This window comes from Podarcis tiliguerta, assembly GCF_965153285.1.
Source record: "Podarcis tiliguerta genome assembly, chromosome: 7".
Classification (NCBI taxonomy): domain Eukaryota; kingdom Metazoa; phylum Chordata; class Lepidosauria; order Squamata; family Lacertidae; genus Podarcis; species Podarcis tiliguerta.
In genome coordinates, this window is record NC_139540.1 from 5,517,512 (window position 1) to 5,542,494 (window position 24,983).

Sequence of the window (24,983 nt, forward strand, 5' to 3'; positions counted from 1 at the left end):
AACAAATATCAGAACCAGGAATGAGTTTAAACAGTGCTTTGAATCCATGGAATACTGAACTGGTAGAAATGCATCGAGTATTCTGTTTCCTCTGTCCCATTATGCACATTTTTTTTTACATATTTTGCATTCTGCTTTCAAACATGCCCACTTTTCAGTGGTTTTAACCACAGCAGGATATTATTATTATTATTATTATTATTATTATTATTATTATTATTATTATCATTATTTATACCCTTCCCATCTGGCTGGGTTTCCCCAGGCACTCTGGGTAACTTACAGCATATATAAAAACACAGCAAAACAATATTATTTTGTGCATGCTTCTTGCGCACCAAAAATAAATTGCAAAATTAAGTGCATTGCACAAGCCGACGGGGAGTTGTGTCCCAATCTACAGAAAGCCTAGGAGCATGGAATTCAGCCTGCCTGCTGTGGACAGCGAACCAAATGAATCCATCCTCTATCCCTAGTGAGGCAACATGGAGACACAATCTAGATACAATCATATAGCTGAGTGCATCACAATGTTCCTCCCACCCCCTGCATCTTAAGGAGCATTGTATGTGTGTGTGTGTGCACATGTGTGCATGAATGACTATCACGATGGCTATACTCTGCCTCCATGGTCAGAGGCAGCAATGCTTCTGAATAGGTAAAGGTAAAGGACTCCTGGATGGTTAAGTCCAGTCAAAGGGGACTATGGGGTTGACTGCTAGTCAATGTAGACCAGTGTTTCCCAAACTTGGGTCTCCAGCTGTTTTTGGACTACAACTCCCATCATCCCTAGCTAGCAGGACCAGTGGTCAGGGATGATGGGAATCGTAGTCCAAAAACAGCTGGAGACCCAAGTTTGGGAAACACTGCTGTAGACAATAGGTAAAAAAAAGGTAGAGGTAAAGGAACCTATATTGGCAAAACCTGTTGGTGTTTTGCAACTTTCTGACTAGTTTCAGGACCTTAGCCAGACCTAGCAGAGTAAACGCAGAATCCACGGAAGCAATTGGCGACTTGGCTGCAGACAGGATGGATGAAGCAGGAACCAGTAACTTGTAGTTAGGTGTTTATTATATACAGTGGAATATTTACAGGAACAGAACACGGATCTTTAGCTAGCTCTCTCATACACGACTCACAACACCTACACTGACACACTGAACTCTGAACCTCTGAACTATGAACTAACACATTCCACTTAGTAGGCCATTAATTATCACTCCTTTGAGAGAGCTTGACCAATCATGGAGCTGACTCCATGCCTCTGTATCATCAGGCAGACTTACTCCTTCAGATTGCCTTCTGGCTGTCTGCCAAACCTTAATAGAGTCTGTGTGAGTAGCTGCACATACACAGCTTCCCAACAACCTATGGGTTTGCGGCGCTCATCTCACTTTCAGGCCGAGGGAGCCAACGTTGGTCCACAGGCAGCTTTCTGGGTCATGTGGCAAGCATGACTAAACCGCTTCTGGTGCAACAGAACACCGTGATAGAAGCCAGAGTGCATGGAAATGCCATTTACCTTCCCGACACAGCTGTACCTATTTATCTACTTGCACTGGCGTGCTTTCAAACTGCTAGGTTGGCAGGAGCTGGCACAGAGCAATGGGAGCTCACCCCATTGTGGGGATTTGAACTGCCGACCTTCTGATCAGCAAGCCCTAGGCTCAGAGGTTTAGACCACAGTGCCACCCACGTGCCTACCTGCTTCTGAGTACCAGTTGCTGGAAAATGCAGGAGGGGAAAGTGCTTTTGTGCTTAGGTCCTGCCTGAAGGCTTCCCACAGGCATCTTTGAGAACAGGATGCTGGACCATTCAACTGATCCAGCGTTCAGCCTCTTCTTATTTTTGTACGAATGATCTTTCAGAAGTAGAATAAAAATCTCTGACAAACTGAATATATAACAGCGCTTACGTTTAAAAAAAAAAACAGGGGAGAAAACCCAGAGCCATTGAGGATTCTGAAAGAAGGCTAGGTGATTTGGATGAGAAAACCATGTTTGTGATAGGGTGTGGAATATTGTTGTTGTCGTTTAGTCGTTTAGTTGTGTCCGACTCTTTGTGACCCCATGGACCAGAGCACACCAGGCACTCCTGTCTTCCACTGTCTCCCGCAGTTTGGTCAAACTCATGCTGGTAGCTTCGAGAACACTGTCCAACCATCTCATCTTCTGTCGTCCCCTTCTCCTTGTGCCCTCAATCTTTCCCAACATCAGGGCCTTTTCCAGGGAGTCTTCTCTTCTCATGAGGTGGCCAAAGTCTTGGAGCCTCAGCTTCAGGATCTGCCCTTCCAGTGAGCACTCAGGGCTGATTTCCTTCAGAATGGATAGGTTTGATCTTCTTGCAGTCCATGGGACTCTCAAGAGTCTCCTCCAGCACCAGAATTCAAAAGCATCAATTATTCAGCGATCAGCCTTCTTTATGGTCCAGCTCTCACTTCCATACATCACTACTGGGAAAACCAGAGCTTTAACTATATGGGCCTTTGTTGGCAAGGTGATGTCTCTGCTTTTTAAGATGCTGTCTAGGTTTAGGTTTATATCTGCATATAAAGCTTTTCATATTAAGCAGCCACTGTTAGCATGGGGACCAGAAAACAGCTGACATATGTGAAGACTTCAAAGAAAATGTGACACCTTTTAATATATATATATTGTTTGTTTCTAAAAGTAACTTGCATAAAGCAAATAAAATAATATGTTTACAGCAACAAAAACATAAAACCATACAGGTTGAAAACAGATATCAGTTAACCACTGGAGGAGGATGGTTTCTTAAGTGCCCGCATAAGCCTGGCAGAACAGGTCTCAGCAGGTATTTAAAAGTCACAGAAGATGCCCATTAAATCTCTACTAGCAGTATATTCCACAGGGCTAGGCTGATGCCACTAAAGACTCAGTTTCTCATTGTCACCAACTCAGGGATCTCTCAACAGAAGTTCTGCAGGTGATCTCAGCGATCAAGCTGGGGTATAAGGGTTTAGGGGACCCTTGGAGTTCCCTGAACCTCAGTTTGCAAGCTGCTTTGAATGGGCATTTGCCCAGGAAAGTGGCCTAAAAACATTTTAAACAAACAAAATACAAGAAGAGGTGTTTCCACTGAGGTGGGTTCTACTGCACAAGAACACAAGAAGAAACTCATTAATCTTTATTATTTTCAAGGATCTGTAGGAAATTCCAGATTGTGTGCTAAAGCTAGAACGGTGCACCTTCAACATGCACACACTTCCAACTGATTTCCCCTGGGGTGTATCTCTAAAATGAATTTGACTTCTGCTTTGGGTGAAATCCTCATTGGACAATCCTAGCTAAGACTCATGTTCTGCAATTCAGGATGCAGACATGGTCTTTTATATATCTTTTTTTTTAATATAAAAAAGAAAATGTATATATTTGCACTCCACTGGAATTTAGCAGAAGACTAAGGCCATATTAAAAGGGACACGGGTGGCCTAGGACTTGCCGATCAGAAGGTCGGCGGTTTGAATCCCCGTGACGGGGTGAGCTCCCGTAGCTCGGTCTCTGCTCCTGCCAACCTAGCAGTTTGAAAGCACGTCAAAGTGCAAGTAGAAAAATAGGTACCGCTCTGGCGGGAAGGTAAACAGTGTTTCCGTGTGCTGCTCTGGTTCGCCAGAAGCGGCTTAGTCATGCTGGCCACATGACCCGGAAGCTGTACGCCGGCTTCCTCGGCCAATAAAGCGAGATGAGCACCGCAACCCCAGAGTCGGCCACGACTAGACCTAATGGTCAGGGGTCCCTTTACCTTTTAAGGCCATATTAAATCATGAGAAGCGCACCTGTCCCAGGACATGACGCTGCCGATTTTGGGGGCGCAAAGTCTTTGCCATCTTTGTAGCATCTCGCAGTGACCTCCCTTAGTCAAGTTGCAGAAGGAATAATCGTAAACATAATGCCACCGATTTAAGCACCCCATAAAGCATCCTTTTCCAAACGGGGGGAAACAATCGCCCTTGTGCTGTCAGATGCTCGCATTTTGAAGTCATAATAATGAAATGAGAGATTCTTTCCCCCTCTCTATCACTCAAGGCATTCCAGTGGGGCCACTCCCCGGCTCAGACGTGCTGGAGAAGACTCTGGGGTACCAACCCTTAGTCTTTCCCATTCCATTGCTCATTTTTAGAGAGGCTGTAAATTTCACTGAGGAGATAAATGTCTCATTTTACAAGGTGATAACAATCTGGATCCTGACAGTTAAAGCAGCAGGCTTCAAGGAAGACAAAAAAAAAAAAAAAACAACCGGATACAGTCCAAGATTTTGGTTTACAAACTTCTCTTTGGATTTTGATGTGTGGTTGAGTTGATATAGATCACATAGGAAATGTTGACTGGGGAAGGTCGGGGGAGGGGAGCGGATAGTCAAACAGATTATTAGCAGGACAGCAGTCAAGAGAAAGAACTAAAGTAGGACTAGGAGAGGAGAGAAGCTGTAGCTGGTCAAAATAATGAAGTCCTACATGTATCTTAGGGACGCAGGTGGCACTGTGGGTTAAACCACAGAGCCTAGGACTTGCCAATCAGAAGGTCGGCAGTTTGAATCCCCGCAATGAGGTGAGACCCCATTGCTCAGTCCCAGCTCCTGCCAACCTGGCAGTTCTAAAGCACATCAAAGTGCAAGTGGATAAATAGGTACCGCTCCGGCGGGAAGGTAAACGGTGTTTCCGTGCGCTGCTCTAGTACACCAGAAGTGGCTTAGTCATGCTGGCCACATGATCCAGAAGCTGTATGCCGGCTTCCTTGACCAATAAAGCGACCGCAACCCCAGAGTCGGCCACGACTGGACCTAATGGTCGGGGCCCCTTTACCTTACATGTATCTTAAAGACATTGTAGCATTTTTGATATCTCCTGAAAAAGTCTAGGAGGGTTAACAGGCGCAGAATACGCTGAAGATTAGGATAGGAAGGGGAACCTGTGTCCCTCTAAAGGTTGTTGGACTCCAAATGCTATCATCCCCAGCTACCACAGGAAAAGGTCATGAATGATGGAAGTTGTAGTCCAACAACTACAAATGAATTTTGTGAAAATATCCATGTCCAGCAGGAATATTTTCTTATGATCATGGTGTTCCTTGATCTCAACAAAAAAACTTTTGTTCCTGCTCTGATACAAATATGAACATTTTCTTTTCTCACAAGCATTATGATAAGTATTATTATCCATAATGTTAGACTATTATATTCATATACAGGGAAGAATGGCAGATGAAGTTGATGGACTACATGGAATTGGCGGAAATGACTGGCAGAATCCGAGACCAGGGAGAAGAGTCGGCGGAAGAAGATTGGAAAAAGTTTAAAGACTATTTACAGAAATACTGTAAAATTAATGAATGTTAGAAAAATGTTGGAATGAAGTTATATGGCTTTAGTAGAAATATTATAAGGAACCAAGTATAAATAGGTTATTAGAGCATTAAAGGGAAAAATAAGGTTTGAAAGTGTTAAGATAATTACAGGATAGAAAACAGAGGAAGATGGAAAGGAATTGCTGAAACAATTAATAGAAGTGGAATACAAAAAGGGAGGTGTGAGGAGGTCATGGAAATTAGTGAAAGAAAGATAAGATATTGAAATTGGATTGTGTTTTAAATGGGTTTTGTTTTGTTTTGTTAGTTGTATGTTAGTGTTTTGTAGTGGGGTTTTTTGTATTGTATTGTATTTTTGTATGCTTTTTTCTTTTTTGGTTTTTTGTAGTTTGTGTTCAATTTGTTGGAAAACTAAGATATATATATATATATATATATTCATATACACTCTTGGTTTCCTAAAGTAACCAGCACACAAACAGAAACGTGCTACCGTGCATATAAACTGTATATAAACTGTACTTATACTTGTGCATATAAACTGTACTTATGTATTGATATTAGTAAAATACTGCTGTGGAAATATGGTTCAACATGGGACTCAACACTTCCATAATATTATACATAATATATATGTATTTTTTGCATACAATATTGCTTAGTCAACCTTTAAAAATAATAACGTGAATGCACAAGTCATTGGAGATTAGTGGGTGCTTGATGCAGAAGGTAGTTCAATGTGGGCAAAATTTGATAAAACCAGCCATCAAATTCCACGTATAAATCCATTTAAAATTGATTCCATCTGCATTCTTTGCCAACAATATCTGAAGGAACACAGATTAGCAATGCAGCATTCAGAATTTGATTCCCACCAGCATCCTGAAGTGGTGCAGTCCTAGATATGCTATACCACGTGCATTTTCTGAATGATGCAAATCATCTCCTAGTTTTATGGAGCAGTCTCAGGGCTACTTCTCGTCTTACAGATCCATACAGAGCGATCCACTGTCAGTTATAAAGAGATGGACGTCTTGTGATGTCAGAGTGATTGAGCGAGTGGTTGCTGAACAACTCCAGGCACGCCTGGAGGATGCAGACCATTTGGATCCCTTCCAATCGGGATTCAGGCCTCATCATGGGACTGCCTTGGTCACACTGGTTGATGATCTCCAGCGGGCTAGGGACAAAGGTGAGAGCTGTTTCCTAGTTCTGCTGGATCTCTCAGCGGCTTTTGACACCATCAACCATAACATCCTTCTGGACTGTCTAGAGGGCCTGGGAGCTGGGGGCACTGTTATACAGTGGTTCTACTCCTTCCTCCTGGGCCGTGTTCAAAAAGTGGTGGGGGGGGGATGAGTGTTCAGACTCCTGGGCTCTCACTTGTGGGGTGCCTCAGGGTTCCGTCCTCTCCCCCATGCTTTTTAATATCTATATGAAGCCGCTGGGAGAGATCATCAGGGGCTTTGGGCTGGGTATTCATCAGTATACGGATGATACCCAGCTCTACCTCTCTTTCAAATCAGAACCAGTGAAGGCGGTGAAGGTCCTGTGTGACTGTCTGGAGGCGGTTGGAGTATGGATGGCTGTTAACAGATTGTGGTTGAATCCTGACAAGACAGAAGTACTGTTTTGGGAGGACAGGAGGCAGGCGGGTGTGGAGGACTCCCTGGTCCCTAATGGGGTAACTGTGCCCCTGAAGGACCAGGTGTGCAGCCTGGAAGTCATTCTGGACTCACAGCTGTCCATGGAGACGCAGGTCAATTCTGTGTCCAGGGCAGCTGTTTATCAGCTCCATCTGATACGCACGATGAGACCCTCCCTGCCCGCAGACTGTCTCACCAGAGTGGTGCATGCTCTGGTTATCTCTCACTTGGACTACTGCAATGTGCTCTATGTGGGGCTACCTTTGAAGGTGACCCGGAAACTGCAACTAATCCAAAATGTGGCAGCTAGACTGGTGACTGGGAGCGGCCACCGAGACCATATAACACCGGTCTTGAAAGACCTACACTGGCTCCCAGTACATTTCCGAGTACAATTCAAAGTGTTGGTGCTGACCTTTAAAGCCCTAAAGAGCCTTGGTCCAGTATACCTGAAGGATCGTCTCCACCTCCATCGTTCTGCCCGGACACTGAGGTCCAGCGCCAAGGGCCTTCTGGCGGTTCCCTCGCTGCAAGAAGCCAAGTTATAGGGAACCAGGCAGAGGGCCTTCTTGGTAGTGGCACCTGCCCTGTGGAATGCCCTCCCACCAGATGTCAAAGAGAAAAATAACTACCAAACTTTTAGAATTCATCTGAAGGCAGCCCTGTTTAGGAAAGCTTTTAATGTTTAATAGGTTATTGTATTTTAGTGTTTTGTTGGAAGCCGCCCAGAGTGGCTGGGGATACCCAGCCAGATGGGCGGGGTATAAATATTAAATTATTATTATTATTATTATTATTATTATTATTATTATTATTATTATTATACAAAAATGTCATTCTTCTGGCTGACACATGGATGCATCCACTTCATAATGAGCTAATTGGGCTGAGATAGGCAAGGACATTTCCATATTATAAAAGAAACATCTTTTTTGTTTCCCTTACCTCTGCTGCTGCAATGGTCCAAACATAGAATTAGGACAGTTGGCAGAAAGCAACTATTGGTCTATTGGCTACTGATATCACCAAGGCAATAATTCTGCATTGGGAGAGTTTTTCTTTGCTCTAAGGTACTGGATTTCATTTACTATTGAGCAAATGCAGATAAATGTTTGTATTCTTGTTTTTTATTATTATTGATCAAAACGGAGCCCAGAAGCTTTTCTTCCAAATGAATAAACAAACCCCCAAAACACAAGCAGCATAATTTGATTTGGGGAACACGACTGGTATTAAATTCCCCCATTTGCATCTGCTTGAAAACAGGGGGCTAATTCAATGGCTCTGGGAGCCCTCAGGGAGCCATTCCATTTACAGCCTGATTCTACCCATTTTTAATCACAAGGAAGTCCCTACTGATTTCAGTGGGACTTGTGCCCAAGAAAGAATGCTTAGGACTGCAGCCTTACACTTGAAAGGCCCAGTTCCAGCAGCTTTTCTGCCCTTCAGGGAATTTAGCAACTGGCATGGTGCCTACCAAATTATGTCAATGCTTGGATTCTGCAGCAAGGCCATACCTGTACACTGGAAAATCAGAACTATCTGGTATGTGTATTGGAGACGTAAGAGGGACCAGCTTAGTCTACATCAGGGATAGGGAATTTGCGGCCCGGTGGCGCTGTGGGTTAAAGCCTCAGTGCCTAGGGCTTGCCGATCAAAAGGTTGGCGGTTCGAATCCCCGCGGCGGGGTGCGCTCCCGCTGTTCGGTCCCAGTGCCTGCCAACCTAGCAGTTTGAAAACACCCCTAGGTGCAAGTAGATAAATAGGGACCGCTTACTAGCGGGAAGGTAAACGGCGTTTCCGTGTGCGGCTCTGGCTTGCCAGAGCAGCGATGTCATGCTGGCCACGTGACCCGGAAGTGTCTTCGGACAGCGCTGGCCCTTGGCCTCTTTGAGTGAGATGGGCGCACAACCCTAGAGTCTGTCAAGACTGGCCCGTACGGGCAGGGGTACCTTTACCTTTTTTAGACATTCTTGGGCTCCAGCTCCCATCACTCTGGCCAGCATGGCCAATAGTTAGGGATGATGGGAGTTGCAGTTCAGCAACACTTGGAGGGCCACACACACCCTATTCCTGGTTTACAGGCTGCTGCTGTCACAACTGTAAAGGTAAAGGTAAAGGTACCCCTGCCCGTACGGGCCAGTCTTGACAGACTCTAGGGTTGTGCGCCCATCTCACTCAAAGAGGCCAAGGGCCAGCGCTTTCCGAAGACACCTCCGGGTCACATGACCAGCGTGACATCGCTGCTCTGGCGAGCCAGAGCCACACACGGAAACGCCGTTTACCTTCCCGCTAGTAAGCGGTCCCTATTTATCTACTTGCACCTAGGGGTGTTTTCAAACTGCTAGGTTGGCAGGCGCTGGGACCGAGCAACGGGAGCGCACCCCGCCGCGGGGATTCGAACCGCCGACCTTTCGATCGGCAAGCCCTAGGCGCTGAGGCTTTTACCCACAGCGCCACACGCGTCCGGCCTTTTGGCTAAGATCAAGTGTAGTATGTCACAACTGTACTCACATGCAAATAAGGTCAATGGCCAAAGGTACAGAGTGGTCCATTGGCGGAGGATGTTTCAAACTTCCTTAATTCTGCATTGCGAGAGATTTTTCCATACTGATCTTTCAAAGGATGAGATTCCTCTGCCTTCCAGAGCAAAAGGTCCTTGTCAGGGAGTGGACTGAAGAGGAGGTTTGGGAATCGCCCCCTCCTACTTCTCTTCTTCCCTTGGAGGGGGAATAGGGCAAGGACCCACCTCCCTTTAGTAGTTTCAAGAGAAGAGGGAGACAGGATTGTATTACAGCAGAACGCAGAGCTGCCAAGTTATGAGATGTTAGGACAGGGAGGGGGAGTTGGAGAACTTCCAGCAGAGACTTCCTTGGAGAGCATAGAAGCTCCACCAACGCCACGTACTGGCTGCTCACTTAGAATTCAAGAGCAAAGAGCTCAATGGTACAGTGGTGCCTCGCAAGACGAAATTAATTCATTCCGCGAGTTCTTTCGTTGAGCGAGTTTTTTCGTCTTGCGAAGCACCACTGCAGTTAAACACTAACAATGGCGGGGAGGGGCGGGGAGAAGCAGGGCAGCTGCCGCAGCGGGTAGCTCGGACTCACCCGCGCCTTGTGGCCACCGCGCGACGCGGCTGCTGGAGGGCGGCGGGGCTCAGGAGAGCGACTCCGGCTGCAACGTTGGCTGCTGGCGGCAGCGGCTCTCAGAGGAGCACGCGAGGGAGGTGGGCAGCAGCGCGAGGCAGCCGGAAGGTCGGAGGGAGCCGGAGGAGTCGTCAGCCAGAAGGTGGGAGGGAGCCGGAGGAGCGGGGAAGTGAGCGTGCGTGCGTGCAGTGACCGTCGCCATGACAGGAGAGGCAGGGCTGTTTCGTCTAGCGAAGCAAGCCCTTAGGAAAATCCGTCTTGCGAATCACCTCAGAAAATGAAAAACCCTTTCATCTAGCGAGTTTTTCGTCTTCCGAGGCATTCGTCTTGCGGGGTACCACTGTATTTGACTTCTGAGGCCCCTGAGGAGCCACGGGCTGTTGCTTGGGAAGGAAGGAGAGGGGCTCAGAGTGAGCAACTTCACCTTGGAGTTAAGGACTGGATTGTTTGCCTTGTTCCACAGTTACTGAATGAAACCACAAATACAAACTTTCTTGTTTCTTCTTTGATCCTTGATGCTACCAGGGAAGTGTCAGGAGTGTGTGCAGGAGCCAGGCCCTGTGACCAGTAGGGCTTTGCAGGACTGGGGCCTGCCTCAGTTTGTTCTGAAGAGGCAAGGCGTGGCCGCACAGGTGAGGCCGCTTGGTAACTCAATGCACCTGGTGGCAAGAGCCGGGAAGGAATATAAGGTCGGCATTTCCCTTTGGCTCTTTGCCACAGCAACACGCTTCCTGCCTTGCTGTGTTTGGCTTCTTGCTTCCTGATCCTTGAACCTCGGCTTCTTGACTCCCTGCTTCTTGATCCTCGGACCCTTGACTTCATGACTCCTTGCTTCCTGATCCCCGGACCCGTGGCTTCTTGACTCCCAGCTCTCTGACCCTTGGACTCTTGACCTCCTGGCTTCTGGCTTCTGGACTCTCATTCCTGCTTCCACCCCACCATCTTGCCCCTGGTCCTGATGTCCTCAGCCGGGAATTCGATCGCCTGTAAACCGGACCATGACAGGGAGGAGAGAATCCCTCGAGCCTGACAGTCATAAGAAGATGACTGCCATGTTCAAATATATAAAAGGATGTCACATAGAGGAGGGAGAAAGGTTGTTTTCTGCTGCTCCAGAGAGGCGGACACGGAGCAATGGATCCAAACTACAAGAAAGAAGATTCCACCTAAACATTAGGAAGAACTTCCTGACAGTAAGAGCTGTTCGACAGTGGAATTTGCTGCCAAGGAGTGTGGTGGAGTCTCCTTCTTTGGAGGTCTTTAAGCAGAGGCTTGACAATCATATGTCAGGAGTGGTCTGATGGTGTTTCCTGCTTGGCAGGGGGTTGGACTCGATGGCCCTTGTGGTCTCTTCCAACTCTATGATTCTAGGATTTCTATGATAGGAAGAGTCCTGTTGGATCAGGCCAATGGCCCATCTAGTTCAGCATCCTGTTTTCACAGCAGCCAACCAGATGCTTGTAGTAAACCAAGGAGCAGGAAACAAGTGCAGGAGCACTTTCCTGCCCTGTGGTTTGTAGCAACTAGTATTCAGAAGCATTACCGTCTCCAACTATGGAGGCAGAGCCAAGCCTACACAGATAGTAGCCATTGATAGCCACCCATCATAAAATTAGAGTTGGAAGGACTCCAAGAGTCATCTAGTCCAACCCCCTGCAATGTAGGAATCTCAGCTGAAGCATCCGTGATTGATGGCCATCCAAACTCTGCTTATTACCTCCAAGGAAGGAGAGTCCACAACCTCCCAAGGCAGACTGTTCCACTGTCAACCGGCTCTTACTGTCAGAAAGTTCTTCCTGATGTTTAGTCACAATCTCCTTTCTTGTAACTTGAAGCCATTGGTTTGAGTCCTACCCTCCAGAGCAGGAGATAGCAAGCTTCCTCCCTCTTCCATGTGACAGCCCTTGAGATATTTGAAGATGGCTATCATATGGTTGTTTTGAGTTCAGCCTACACTCGAGTAGGACTCTGGTAGAGACACATGCCCGACGGGCATGTTCTCTCCCTCCTGGTCAATCGTTCAGGAGCTTCAAAGGCTTTCTTCAGCCCAAACATCACAGCGACCGATGCCAACCCGACACCGGCACACTTAGGGATCCACAGAGTTTGCACAACTTGTGTGTAACAGACCACAGCAACTCAGCATTTTGGCTAATCTACTTTATTTACATATAAACACACATGGAGCACTGCAACATGGCTCCCTCTCTCTCTAGCATCACACAGCAAAGAGGAAAAGGACAAAGGACAATAGTCCCACTTCACGGAACACAGTAACACAAACATCCTGTCTCCGTCACTTCCCACTCTGTGGAGTCAAAACAAATATCATCATGTGAAAGACAACAGTCCTATGATTGTAATCACAGAGCCAGGAATTCTAACAATGATACCATGATATCATATGGCTATCTTACCTCTAAGTCTCCCCCATCAATTTGTCCTATCCTTTTTTAAAGTCAGCTAAGTTGGTAGCCATCACTTCATCCTGTGCGTATAAGCTCCATAGTTTATGCACTATGTGGAAATTCCCCCCCCCCCATCTGTCCTGAATCTTCAAGGTTCTCAAATAGGCTTCCCATCCTTAATGTAGCAAAATCACCAGGTTGCCCTTCCCTTCCTCAAATTCACTGGACTGCACACCAATCTTTCGCTCCTGATCTGTCAAAAGCTGTCTCCATCTCCAGCTACTGAACCAAGCAGCAATCGTTTAAAAGAACAAGTTGGAAGCCTTGGCCATGAGAGTTGGGTATCATAACATATTGTGAGTATATCTTGGGTTCTCTTTGCAGAACATACACCCGTAATGAAGTCCATAGATGTCTTCTCTTACAGCCAGCAAGAAGAAATATGAGTTACCAGACAAGTACGGAGAGGCTCTCTAAAATCTGAACCTCAGTCAGGAACAAGATGAACAGCTAATCAGGTTAGTCTGAAGGGCACTAAAGAGCACCACAAGATCAATTGGCACATCATTTTAATGTTCGCTGGGGAAGAAGGGAGTTGGTAAATTATGAATATCTTCACTGATGGAAGTGCTGCTTCAGCAGGTTTATCGTGGGGTTGTCATAATACAGTGTTGGCTGGCCAGGCTCACATGAACTGAAACCAGCCGTGGTGACTATGTGTCTCACCCACTGAGCATGACTCTGAATTCCAGTTGCTGGGAATCACACATTGGGAGAGTGCATCTCATTTCTCCAACCTAATAATAATAATAATTTTATTATTTATACCCCACCTATCTGGCTAGGTTTACCCAGCCACTCTGGGAGGCTCACAACATATATCAGAACATATTAAGACATCAAAACAGGTCTGTCTTCAGATGTCTTCTAAAAGTCAGATAGTTGTTTATTTCCTTGATATCTTGTGAGACGGCGTTCCTCATGGCAGGTGCCACTACTGAGAAGGCCCTCTGCCTGGTTCCCTCTAACCTCACTTCTCACAGTGAGGGAACCACCAGAAGGCTCTCAGAACTCGACCTCAGTGTCTGGGCTGAATGATGGGGGTGGAGACGCTCCTTCAGGTATACAGGACCGAGGCCATTTAGGGCTTTAAAGATCAGCACAAACACTTTGAATTGTGCTCGGAAATGAACTGGGAGCCAATGAAAATCCTTTAGGGCCAGTGTTATATGGTACCGGTGGCCACTCCAAGTCACCAGTCTAGCTGCCGCATTCTGGATTACTTGTAGTTTCCGGGTCACCCTCAAAGGTAGCTCCACATAGACTGCATGAGTGCATTGCAGTAGCCCAAGCGGCAGATAACCAGAGCATGCACCACTCTGGCAAGACAGTCTGTGGGCAGGGAGGGTCTTAGCCTGCATACCGGATGGAGCTAGTAAACAGCTGCCCTGGACACAGAATTGACCTGTGCCTCCATGGACAGCTGTGAGTCCAAAATGACTCCCAGGCTGTGCACCTGGTCCTTCAGGGGCACAGTTACCCCATTCAGGACCAGGGAATCCTCCACACCCGCCCGCCTCCTGTCCCCCAAAACAGTACTTCTGTTAGCCGCCATCCATCCTCCAACCACCTCCAGACATTCACACAGGACCTTCACTGCCTTCACTGGTTCAGATTTGAAGGAGAGTTGAACGCACAGTCCAAACTCCCTGATGATCTCTTTCAGTGGCTTCATATAGTTGTTAAAAAGCATGGGGGAGAGGACGGAACCCTGAGGCACCCCACAGGTGAGAGCCCATGGTTCTGAACACTCATCCCCCAACACCACTTTCTGAACCCAGCTGAGGAGGAAGGAGCAGAACCACTGTATAAGTGCCCCCAGCTCCCAGCATCTCTAGACGGTCCAGAAGGATGTCATGATCAATGGTGTCAAAGACATCTGAGAGATCCAGCAGGACCAGGAAACAGCTTTTCACCTCTGTGCCTGGCCCGCCTGATATCTTTCAGGACACAGGCTATTCTCTTCATTGTGTTGTTGTTTAGTCCTTTAGTCATGTCTGACTCTTTGTGACCCCATGGACCAGAGCACGCCAGGCACTCCTGTCTTCCACTGCCTCCCACAGTTTGGTCAAACTCATGCTGGTAGCTTCGAGAATACTATCCAACCATCTCGTCCTCTGTTGTCCCCTTCTCCTTGTGCCCTCTGTCTTTCCCAACATCAGGGTCTTCTTCAGCACCAGTAGTTGGTGCATAAACTTGGATTACTGTGATGTTAAAAGGTCTGCCTTGGATTCGTATCGAGATCATTCTATCATTTTTGAGATTGCATCCCAGTAGAGCTTTCGCCACTCTTTTGTTGACTATGAGGGCCACTCCATTTCTTTTATGGGATTCTTGCCCACAGTAGTAGATATGATGGTCATCTGAACTGAATTCACCCATTCCCATCCATTTTAGTTCACTGATGCCCAGGATGTCAATATTCTTGCCATCTCATTTTTGACCACATCCAACTTACCCAGGTTTATGGTTGTAACTTGCCCTGGGACCTCATGGTGAAGGGTTGGGCTGGAGAGGAGACAACAAGAAGGCAGTCCTATCATGCACCCATAAAATTGTGAGAGAGAAACTGTAGCAATGGATACAGCCGCTAATAAACAGTAGTATTACAAGAACATTGTTTAGGGGTATGTCTGTCACAGGCCCCTCCAACCAACAGGCAGAATGAAGCAGCTGCCTCAGGCAGCATATTCTGGGAGACAGTGATGCCCTAAAGCTCTTGTTCCTGAACTGCCTGACCATACCCTTCTGTTGGATAAGAGAGCTGTGTGGCTGCCCTCTTCCTTAATAACTACCCTGCTGATCTCCCTCAGGGACAGGGCAGTGTGTGGCATTTTCTCCTTTGCCTCAGGCAGCAAAATGTCTTGAGCCAGCCTTGGACTCTCACTCATTGGTTGGGATGCTAAACACATCCTTAGCCTAGAAATGAGCATAATTGCTCATTACCTACATGCAGATTGCAGTTTGACACACACACACACAAACCATCATCTTCAAGACAACACGGTTGGTTGTTCAGCACTGACAAGACAGCCCTGCTGTCCAAAGTGCCATATATATTCATTTTTAAAGTACGTCGTTATCTTTCTTTCTGTCACACTTCCACAATTATCCAATTAATCCAATCTAAATGATCCCTAAACTGCAACAGAAGCAGAATGTCAATACAATCCGCCGCCTGAGTGTCATGCATATTCATGGAGGTTGAAATGGGCACCATCTATGCGATTCCTGGCTTGAATCCAATCTTTCATCTCTGTCCTTGATTAAACACCTTAAGAATGTTCCCATGAACTTGAACCATTGATATGAAAGTCCAAAATCAACTTGTTCAAACTAGGAGTGATGGGGAGAGAAATATGGGTCAGCTCAGGTTTTAATACAAGCCAACCTGTAATTTGCTCCTCTCAAAACAATACTTGAACTGAAACATGGGTGTCCCTTAAATTCACTTTTCTCCAAATTTTGTTCTCCAAAAAAAAATGTGTAGAAAATAAGCACATGTTGTGGAAAAGTGAAAATAAGATACCATAATGCAATTTGTATTAGGGAAACTTGCTTGCACAATGCGTACATTGGGGGAAACGAGCACTAATATGCTGGTAGATTTTTATGAGGACTTAAAGAAAAATGAAGACTGATGTGGAAATGTGGCAAACTGTTTGGGAAAGTGAGAATCCAAAACTGACAGATTCATCCCTTTCTAGCTAAGCCACAATCCAAGTGGCGGCCCTGGACCACATCTGATGAATCATTTCATGGCATTTTTAGTGTGTATATGATCCCACTTCATTATTATTTTAAATTTATCTCTAGTCCCTTCTTCAGTCATGGAACCCAAATTTGGTATTTTATAGCCGCCCTATTATTGTAATAGTCCTTATTATTTCTTATTGGTAGAAGGTAATGTTAATTTAGACTTCTTTGTTTTGCTGTCTGTATAATTTTTTTCCCTCTTTTTTTAAGCCAATAAAAAAAGGGGGGGGGACTAAAGGTAGTTATTTGAGACCAGGTTCCTATTGCCCCCTTCACACTCTGCATCAAGTCAATTCTCTTGTTTGTTTTGCTATTTGCCCACCTCCCAGCCAAAGTTCAACTCAACAAATTAGATGGAGATCAATGCAGCTGGAGATTTTGTAGCTTCAATATGTGAAATTTTCCTACATACCCACAGAAATACAATTGTGTGAAAATCCAAAAAGCCAGGTGCACTGTTGTATATACAAGCATAACAGTCACCACATTTGGGACATTCACTATAACCTAGGTGTGCATATGCCAGATGACTGATGTTGAGACCACCCAATGCCTAAGGTTAGAGCACCTTCCAGAGCAGAAGGTCTGCATTGCAAGGAGTTGGACTAGGTGGCCTTTGGGGGTCCCTTGAACCTCGCAATTCTATGATTCTTTGAATGCCGTGGGCAAAGGCAAGGCAAGGCAACCATGGACAGCTCTGTGCAGGGCTCAGGTTGAATGTGGCATAAGAGAAGGGCTCAGATATTGCTTCAGCACCAGTTGACTCTCATACAGAGCCATAGATAGCTGATGATTTCTAGCTAGTTCTGCCTTCACTTGAAGGAATGGGTTTCTGTGCAGTCAGTTTAAAACTGACTCGAACCCCCCCCCTTTCTTCTTAGCATTTCTAAAATGCATAAACTTGAGCTCTTGAGCCAAAACCCAGCTGTATAAACAAGTGCTCAGAGCCCTCTCCCTTATCAGTTTGTGACGGCAAGGATGGCCTTGACTGTACCAGTAGAACAGAGAAGACACGTCTGTGTCTTATCTTACGTCCTGACCACAAAGACGCACAGACCCAGTCTGGGAACAGTGCCAGAGTGTGTTCTCGGAGATGGTGACCTCTTGCTCCAAGATAAAAGTAGGAGCAGGAAGATCCTTTTATGGTCAGAAGTACAGGAAGGAATACCCTTTTATGGTTAAGAATACCAGAACAGGAACATATGTGATGACAACCTGCGTACATAGGCTGACATGGTTGGATTCCTGGGGAAGGAGGGAGAGGATGCCTGGAGGATATATATACTGCATGAAGCTTTCTCATTTCTTTGGACTTGCTGTGGACTGACCACACAAGTGCCTTCTGCTATCCAGAGAGCAGAATAAACTCTTTCTTTGAACCAACCTCGGTGTCATTTGACTTCCTTCCTCCTGTCCGGGAGCAACGCAGACCCCATCGGTGAATTCCAATAAGGCTACACACTGAGAAGTGCCTCTTCATTCATTCAGCCAGCCAGAATGGTCCAGAAGATAGAATTATAGAATCTTTGAGTTGGAAGAGAGCAGAGAAGATACCAATTCTTCTGAGGCTACTGAGATGGAGTCCTTTTGTGTTAGAGAAGCGGGAAATGGTATTAGCAAGCTGGAGCAGTGCGTCATGGGATCTTCTTGCAAAAATGCTTCTAGTTGGTGTTTCTGGGGCTCATCCTGAGGGCAATACCCTCTCCATTTCTGAATTCCCAGCCTTATCCCCAAAAGAAGGGCCTGAGTCATGACAGCCATGGAAGCAAAATGGAATTCTTCCCATTGCACATGCATGAAAGTGCTTTTGGTTCACACATGATGCAAATAATTTGTTAAGCTACCAGCTCTTAAAAGTGAGGAGTGAAGCATGTTCATGCCGTAAGATTAATCACACGAGCACTGCTTTTAAGCTGGTCATTGAAATGCTCCTTCCAAGATGGAAAAGGAGCTTTGAGCTTTGCTTATTTTTAGTTCCTGCATTAATCCTTTCAGGGGCCCAGATATGCATTGCAAGCTCTTGAGTGGAGTTCCTTAATATCCTGTAATTGAGCAGGCTCATCAAGTTTTGGAGAAGCGACAAGAGACCCAGAAGTCACTTGGAGACAATTAGGTGAACGTCCTCACGTGGAGAGACAGGAGCATCTCCCAGTGAGCTGATGGAGTTTGAAAAGTTGGCTGTCAGGGATAAATGTTCAGATCAGGCAGGGAGCCAAGCTTTCAGGGGATCTGACGGCTGGGCTTGTTTGGCTCATTCCAGAAAAGGAAGTCTGAAGGAAAGTGATAACATTAACATGAGGATATTCCGAGGTTCTCAACAATTTATATGCAGCCTTGTATCCTACCTGTCAGATTTGGCAGGTCTGTTATCTTGCCAAAAGGGGGTTTAGCCTCAAGAGAGTTTGGCTACCAAAGCATTAGGATGGTGTTGGACAAACTTCCGGTACCTAAGGGATGGTGCTTTGTGAATCAAAATTGGGAGCACACTTCAGTCTTCCGTCCAAAAAGGATTATGTTCAAAATGTGTAATGGCCCAATAATATATCTGTTACATGTGATTAATGCTACACACACACACACACACACACACACACACACACACACACACACTGGTACCTCGGGTTAAGTACTTAATTCCGGAGGTCCGTTTTTAACCTGAAACTGTTCTTAACCTGAAGCACCACTTTAGGTAATGGGGCCTCCCGCTGCCGCCACACCGCCAGACCACAATTTCTGTTCTCATCCTGAAGCAAAGTTCTTAACCTGAAGCACTATTTCCGGGTTAGCAGAGTCTATAATCTGAAGCGTATGTAACCAGAGGTACCACTGTATATATATATATATGAAACAAATCCATAAGAGGCTAGGAATCTGTGCATAACAGCTTTGCTAAGGGCAGGTGTGTTTCCTTCCCCGTCCTTCCCAGTCAAAATCCACAGTCACTTACGGACTCATTGTTAAAACCATGTTTATGGAAGACAAATTTACTTGGCTATGAGCGATTGCCAAAGAAAGGAGAAGGGGAAGGGGAAGGGGAAGGGGAAGGGGGAGGGGAAGGGGGAGGGGAGGGGAGGGGGAGGGGGAGGGGGAGGGGGAGGATGAGGATGAGGATGAGGATGAGGAGGAGAAGGAGGAGAAGGAGGAGGAGGAGGAGGAGGATGAGGATGAGGATGAGGAGGAGGAGGGAGGAGGAGGAGGGGAGGGGGAGGGGGAGGGGGAGGATGAGGATGAGGATGAGGATGAGGATGAGGATGAGGATGAGGAGGAGAAGGAGGAGAAGGAGGAGGAGGAGAAGGAGAAGGAGAAGGAGAAGGAGAAGGAGAAGGAGAAGGAGAAGGAGAAGGAGAAGGAGAAGGAGAAGGAGATTGAATTCTACAACAGCAAACACTGAAACTAAGGAAGAGGAAGCTCAAAGTCAAGGCTACCCTGTAGGTTGGTTGCAAGTAAAAAGGCAGGCAGGTGGGCGCTGGCTAGATGTGTGGGGCAGGGCCCCATTTCCCTTATAGGCAAGTCTTCACTGCACCAGAGCATGGTACCAAATGCCAGAACAAGCTTCCGAATGTCCTGTTGCCTTGAGTTGTGTGGGTTTTTTTGGTGGAGGGGAGAACCTCTTCGTAATGAAGCTGTTCCATATTCTTGTTTGGCTTTATCGTTCTTCTTCATCTCTTTTGTTTGTTTCTCCAGGATTCCTGCCTCCCGGCTGTGTGAAAAAGGTGCCTCCGCTTGCTTTATTGAAGCTTCTACTTTGAAGGCTGAGAACGTTAACCTAATGGCTGAAAAGTGGAGAAATCAACAGAAGAAAAAGCGCATCGCCTCTTCCCAGTCAGGCGCCAGAGCCGTTTGATTTGAAGGCTCCCTTTTTGCTGCTATTTCAGTGGCTTTTGAACAGAGGAAACAGTCTAACACATGTTGTCCTTTGATCTTTGGCCAGCCCCCAAAGGGGAAACTTTTTCTTTCTTTCTCTCTCTCTCAGGCAAGCTGCCTTTGATAATAAGAGGTCATATTTGTTGTTGTGGGTGTTAAAAGATATTTGTTTCTTTAGAAAAAAAAATGTGATTGTATCTCCACTGTCGCTACCTGGAGAGGTTAAAATTTGGGATGGGGAATTGATGTATTTTTAAAAGCAAAAAGGTTTGAACACCTGTTAGCATCATTGTGCCTCATTATCTCCTGCTTTCACCCCTCACCCAGACCCTAACCAGATGAGTGAGGTTGTCTAGGGCAGGTTCTAATCTATGATTGCATGAACCACCTGTATGGATGTTGGTGCAAAAGGTGGGGCCAAAGACATTGATAAATCACCTCCCTGCACCTAGGTGGCCCTCTTTTGGTTCACCAAGGTGAGCCATTCCCAAACTGGTACCCACCACTTGTTTTGGATGTTGGCTTCTGTTGGTACCGTTCCATGTAGACATACCATCTGGGCAGGTTCAGATGCATAGAATCATAGAATCATAGAGTTGGAAGAGACCACAAGGGCCATCGAGTCCAACCTCCTGCCAAGCAGGAAACACCATCAGAGCACTCCTGGCATATGGTTGTCAAGCCTCTGCTTAAAGACCTCCAAAGAAGGAGACTCCACAGCACTTCTTGGCAGCACATTCCACTGTCGAACAGCTCTTACTGTCAGGAAGTTCTTCCTAATGTTTAGGTGGAATCTTCTTTCTTGTAGTTTGGATCCATTGCTCCGTGTCTGCTTCTCTGGAGCAGCAGAAAACTACCTTTCTCCCTCCTCTATGTGACATCCTTTTATATATTTGATGCACCTGGTTCCTCTTTCTCACTTAAGCCTGTTGCTTCTTCAGCATCCAACCCTTCCTTCTGTGACCTGTTCTCATTCTCCCGCCACCACTCCACAGGCTCTGAGCCTTCCCTAAGGGGTTCCCCAGCTGGTGCCTTCCACCACCACTCCTCTTCATCCAGCCAGTCCCTGGAAACTAAGCCTTAAGAGGAGGAGGAGGAGGAGGAGGAGGAGGAGGAGGAGGAGGAGGAGGAGGAGTTTGGACTTGATATCCCGCCTTTCACTCCCTTTAAGGAGTCTCAAAGTGGCTAACAATCTCCTTTCCCTTCCTCCCCCACAACAAACACTCTGTGAGGTGAGTGAGGCTGAGAGACTTCAGAGAAGTGTGACTAGCCCTAGGTCACCCAGCAGCTGCATGTGGAGGAGCGGGGAAGTGAAACCGGTTCACCAGATTACAAGTCCAACACTCCGAACCACTATACCACGCTGGCTCCCAGGAGTGGTGGAAGGAACTTTTAAGCTGGAAAAGAGAAGGGGGAGAAGAGATATGAGAGGCATCTTCAAATATCTCAAGGACTGTCATATGGAAAAGGGAGGAGCAAGCTTGTTTTCTCCTGCTCTGGTGGGTAGGACTCAAACCAATGGCTTCAAGTTACAAGAAAGGAGATTCCAACTAAACATACAGAAGAACTTTCTGACAGTGAGAACTGTTTGACAGTGGAACAGACTCCCACAAGAGATGGTAGACTCTCCTTCCTTGGAGGTTTCTCAGCAGAGTTTGGATGGCCATCTGCCATGGATGCTTAAGCTAAGATTCCTGCAATGCAGGGGGTTAGACTTGATGACCCTTGGGGTCCCTTCGAACCCTACAATTCTACAATTTGAGGACACATGCTGTCTAGAACACATACTCCTTTGGGGTTTGCTTGAGTCACAAGCCCATATCCTGAGGGCTTTGGAGGGTACTACCAACTGACAGGAGTGCCTGGTGTGCTCTGGTCCATGGGGTCATGAAGAGTCAAGACACGACTAAACAACAACAAAACCAACTGACAGTCTACTTTGTGCTTATATTTTTATCCCACAGCTCCTTCAAAGAGCTCACAGCAGTTCTACAGCACAGCGTCTCCATTTAATCCTCGGAACACCCTTGCAAGGTAGACCAGTCTGATAATGTGTGGCCCAAGGTCACCCAGCAAACTTCATAGCTAAGAGTAAATTTGAAACCATCCAAACCTCTAGCAACTACAACAACCTGGAAAGTGCTCCACACCTGATTAACATTTCCCATTCGAAAAGGGACTCTTAGTCCCGGTTTCACCTATTTATATAAAACAAAATATTGGGTTCTATGCAATCCTAGTTGTGCCTGGAGTAGACCCATTGAAACTGATAGATGTGGCTAAATTAGGTCCATTAATTTCAATGGCTCTCCTCTTGAGTAAAAATAAGTTGGGTATAATCCACCACAACCACTCCTGAAAAAGGCCCTCCAGAAAGAACTCATGGTGGTCACAAATTATACAACTGCCCTTTGTATAATATTCAGAAGGAACTGCAATTCGCAGATTCCTTTTGGCAGCAAGAAGGCAAATATGACATGACAAATGACATATGCAGCTTAATAGGACTGGAGCCATTAAGCATAGCCGGAAATGGAGACTGGAGCTGCGAGCTCGTAGCTTTGAAAGAGTGCTTATCGCTGCCAATCATCTCATCTTCATAAAGACGGGTGTGCTTTAAAGTCGACAGGACCCTGGCTGTCCTTCTGCCTCCCAGGGAGGTAGAATACTTAGCAGGGAATGTGAAAAGAAGGCTTAGTTTTTATAATTAATATTATTTATTAAATTATATACCACCCTTATATACCACAGGGCAGTTTCATGCAATCATAGGACTGCAGAGTCAGAAGGTATCCCCAGGGATAATCTAGTTCGACCCCCCTGAAATGCAAGAATCACAGCTCACAAGAAACAACAAACAATACATAGCACATTACAAGGCTGAAACCACAAACTGTTATATAATGGCAATTATACTAAGGAGGGCACGATGAAATATATAATCTCATGACATAGGTTATTACCAGTTCATCTCAGATAAAGCTAGAATGCTCAGAAAAAACATCACCACGGGGGGGGGGGGGGCGTGAAGTGGTGACTCCCATTATAGGGAAGAAAAGACTAAAGGATTCCATGCAATGCCATACCCACCAAAGTTGTGATGAATTGCTATGGGGAAGACAAAACCTGCCAAAGCAGGAAAATTTCTTCCCGATCCTTCAACAGCAACCAGTCATAGACCGTAGCGGCGCCCACTAAACAGGAAGAAAAAGTTAACCTACAAACAAGAACACATTGAACAAAGGGAGGGTAGGGAAGGTGAATCTCCAGAGCCGACTGCCTGGATACTGTCGGCTCCACCCCCTATTTATAAATGGGGCTGGCCCCACCTCCCAGCAATGAAACTTGACTACTGAGGCTGTTGTCTTTCTCCATGGAGTTTTCTTGGCAGGGATACTGGAGTGGCTTGCCGGTTCCTCCTCCTCTGCGGGAGGCAGTGGAAGACAGGAGTGCCTGGCGTGCTCTGGTCCGGGGGGTCACGAAGAGGCGGACACAACTAAACGACTAAACAACAACAACAACAACTGAGGCTGGGCGTGAAGCTCCAAAAAATAACAAAAAGTAACACTGAGACGCAAGACAGTCCCTGTTTGCCAGTAAGTTCCCTGGGAACTGTAGCACCCAGCGCAATCCCACAAAGGGCACCCACAGTGTAAAGTGTGAGTGCTCATTTCACTTGAGATTAAAGTTGGTGTCATCACAATGAGTTTTTAGAAAGGGTTTTACAGGAAGATCAACACACACACACACACACACACACACACAAACCTCAATTTCAAACTTTAGATCTAAAGCAGAATCTAATTCTAACCTGGACTGATACCAAATTGCCCTCATCAGTCTGATGGCAGGCACTCCCATAGAGATGCAAAGTCATTGCAGGGTGTAAAGAATGTATATTTCACAGAACCTGTGGAAAGTAATTCAGGGTAAAGGAAGGAGGTGCTGTGTTAACTGGTTACAGTAATTGCTTCCTTTTAAAAAGCTTGTAAATAAATACCAAGTGCCTCATTTCTCTCCAGGCTGAATAAACCTCCTGATGAGAGGAATTCGTACACTGAAAATAAAACAGAGCTCTAAAATTAACAGCAGCAACAACATCACCCGAAAAGGTCTGATCTCAGTCTGGAAATTCTTGGCACAGTATCTAAGGTAAATACAAACATTTACAAAAACAAAACAAAAATAAAACACCCAACCACCTCTTGGAACTAATGATTGCTACAAAGCACAGTTTGCAGAAACCTAGTTGGCTTAGATTTCCCTCACCAGCTTCACATCAGTCTGGAAATCTTTGGAGAAATCCCAGCGAGGAGCCAAATGAGGATGTTGTCCCCAAAAAGAGAAGTCATTGAAAAGTGAACAACTCCACTCCCTGCCAAATGCTCTTGGTGGAGACAACTGGGGTATAGAGAGCTCTGTCAGGCTGAAAATAGAACCTGATTTCTTCCGGTCCCTTAAAGGTGTGCTTGCTCAGAGGCATCACCTGCAATGTGATTATTTCCTATTTGCATAAGCTCCAGGTTAATGGGGCAAAAGTGGGAGGGGTGTCTCCGTAGTTCACCTGGTGACAGCTGAGCTCAACTGGGTGTCCTGATCAGTGCCGGATTTATGTATAAGCTAAACAAGCTATAGCTTAGGGCCCCACTCTCTTGGGGGCCCCCCAAAAACTTAAAGGAAATAAAACTGGATGTACATTTCCAAAATATAAGATAAAAAAAATGGAATAAAACCTACATACAGCAACAGTGTTTTGTGTTGTGTTAGGCTCCTATGATG

General features: G+C 46.1%; 1 long non-coding RNA gene across 2 annotated transcripts; it reads left to right on the top strand.

Moving 5' to 3' along the window:
- The first annotated feature begins 918 nt into the window (after positions 1-918).
- On the top strand, positions 919-20,349 carry LOC310681404. Of its 2 annotated transcripts, none has more exons than XR_014513250.1 (3): positions 919-1,334; positions 12,909-13,042; positions 20,025-20,349. It is a non-coding gene; the product is annotated as an uncharacterized lncRNA (long non-coding RNA). The 2 variants fall into 2 exon arrangements; XR_014513251.1 differs by lacking the exon at positions 919-1,334 and adding an exon at positions 7,944-8,040.
- The last annotated feature ends 4,634 nt before the right edge of the window (positions 20,350-24,983 follow it).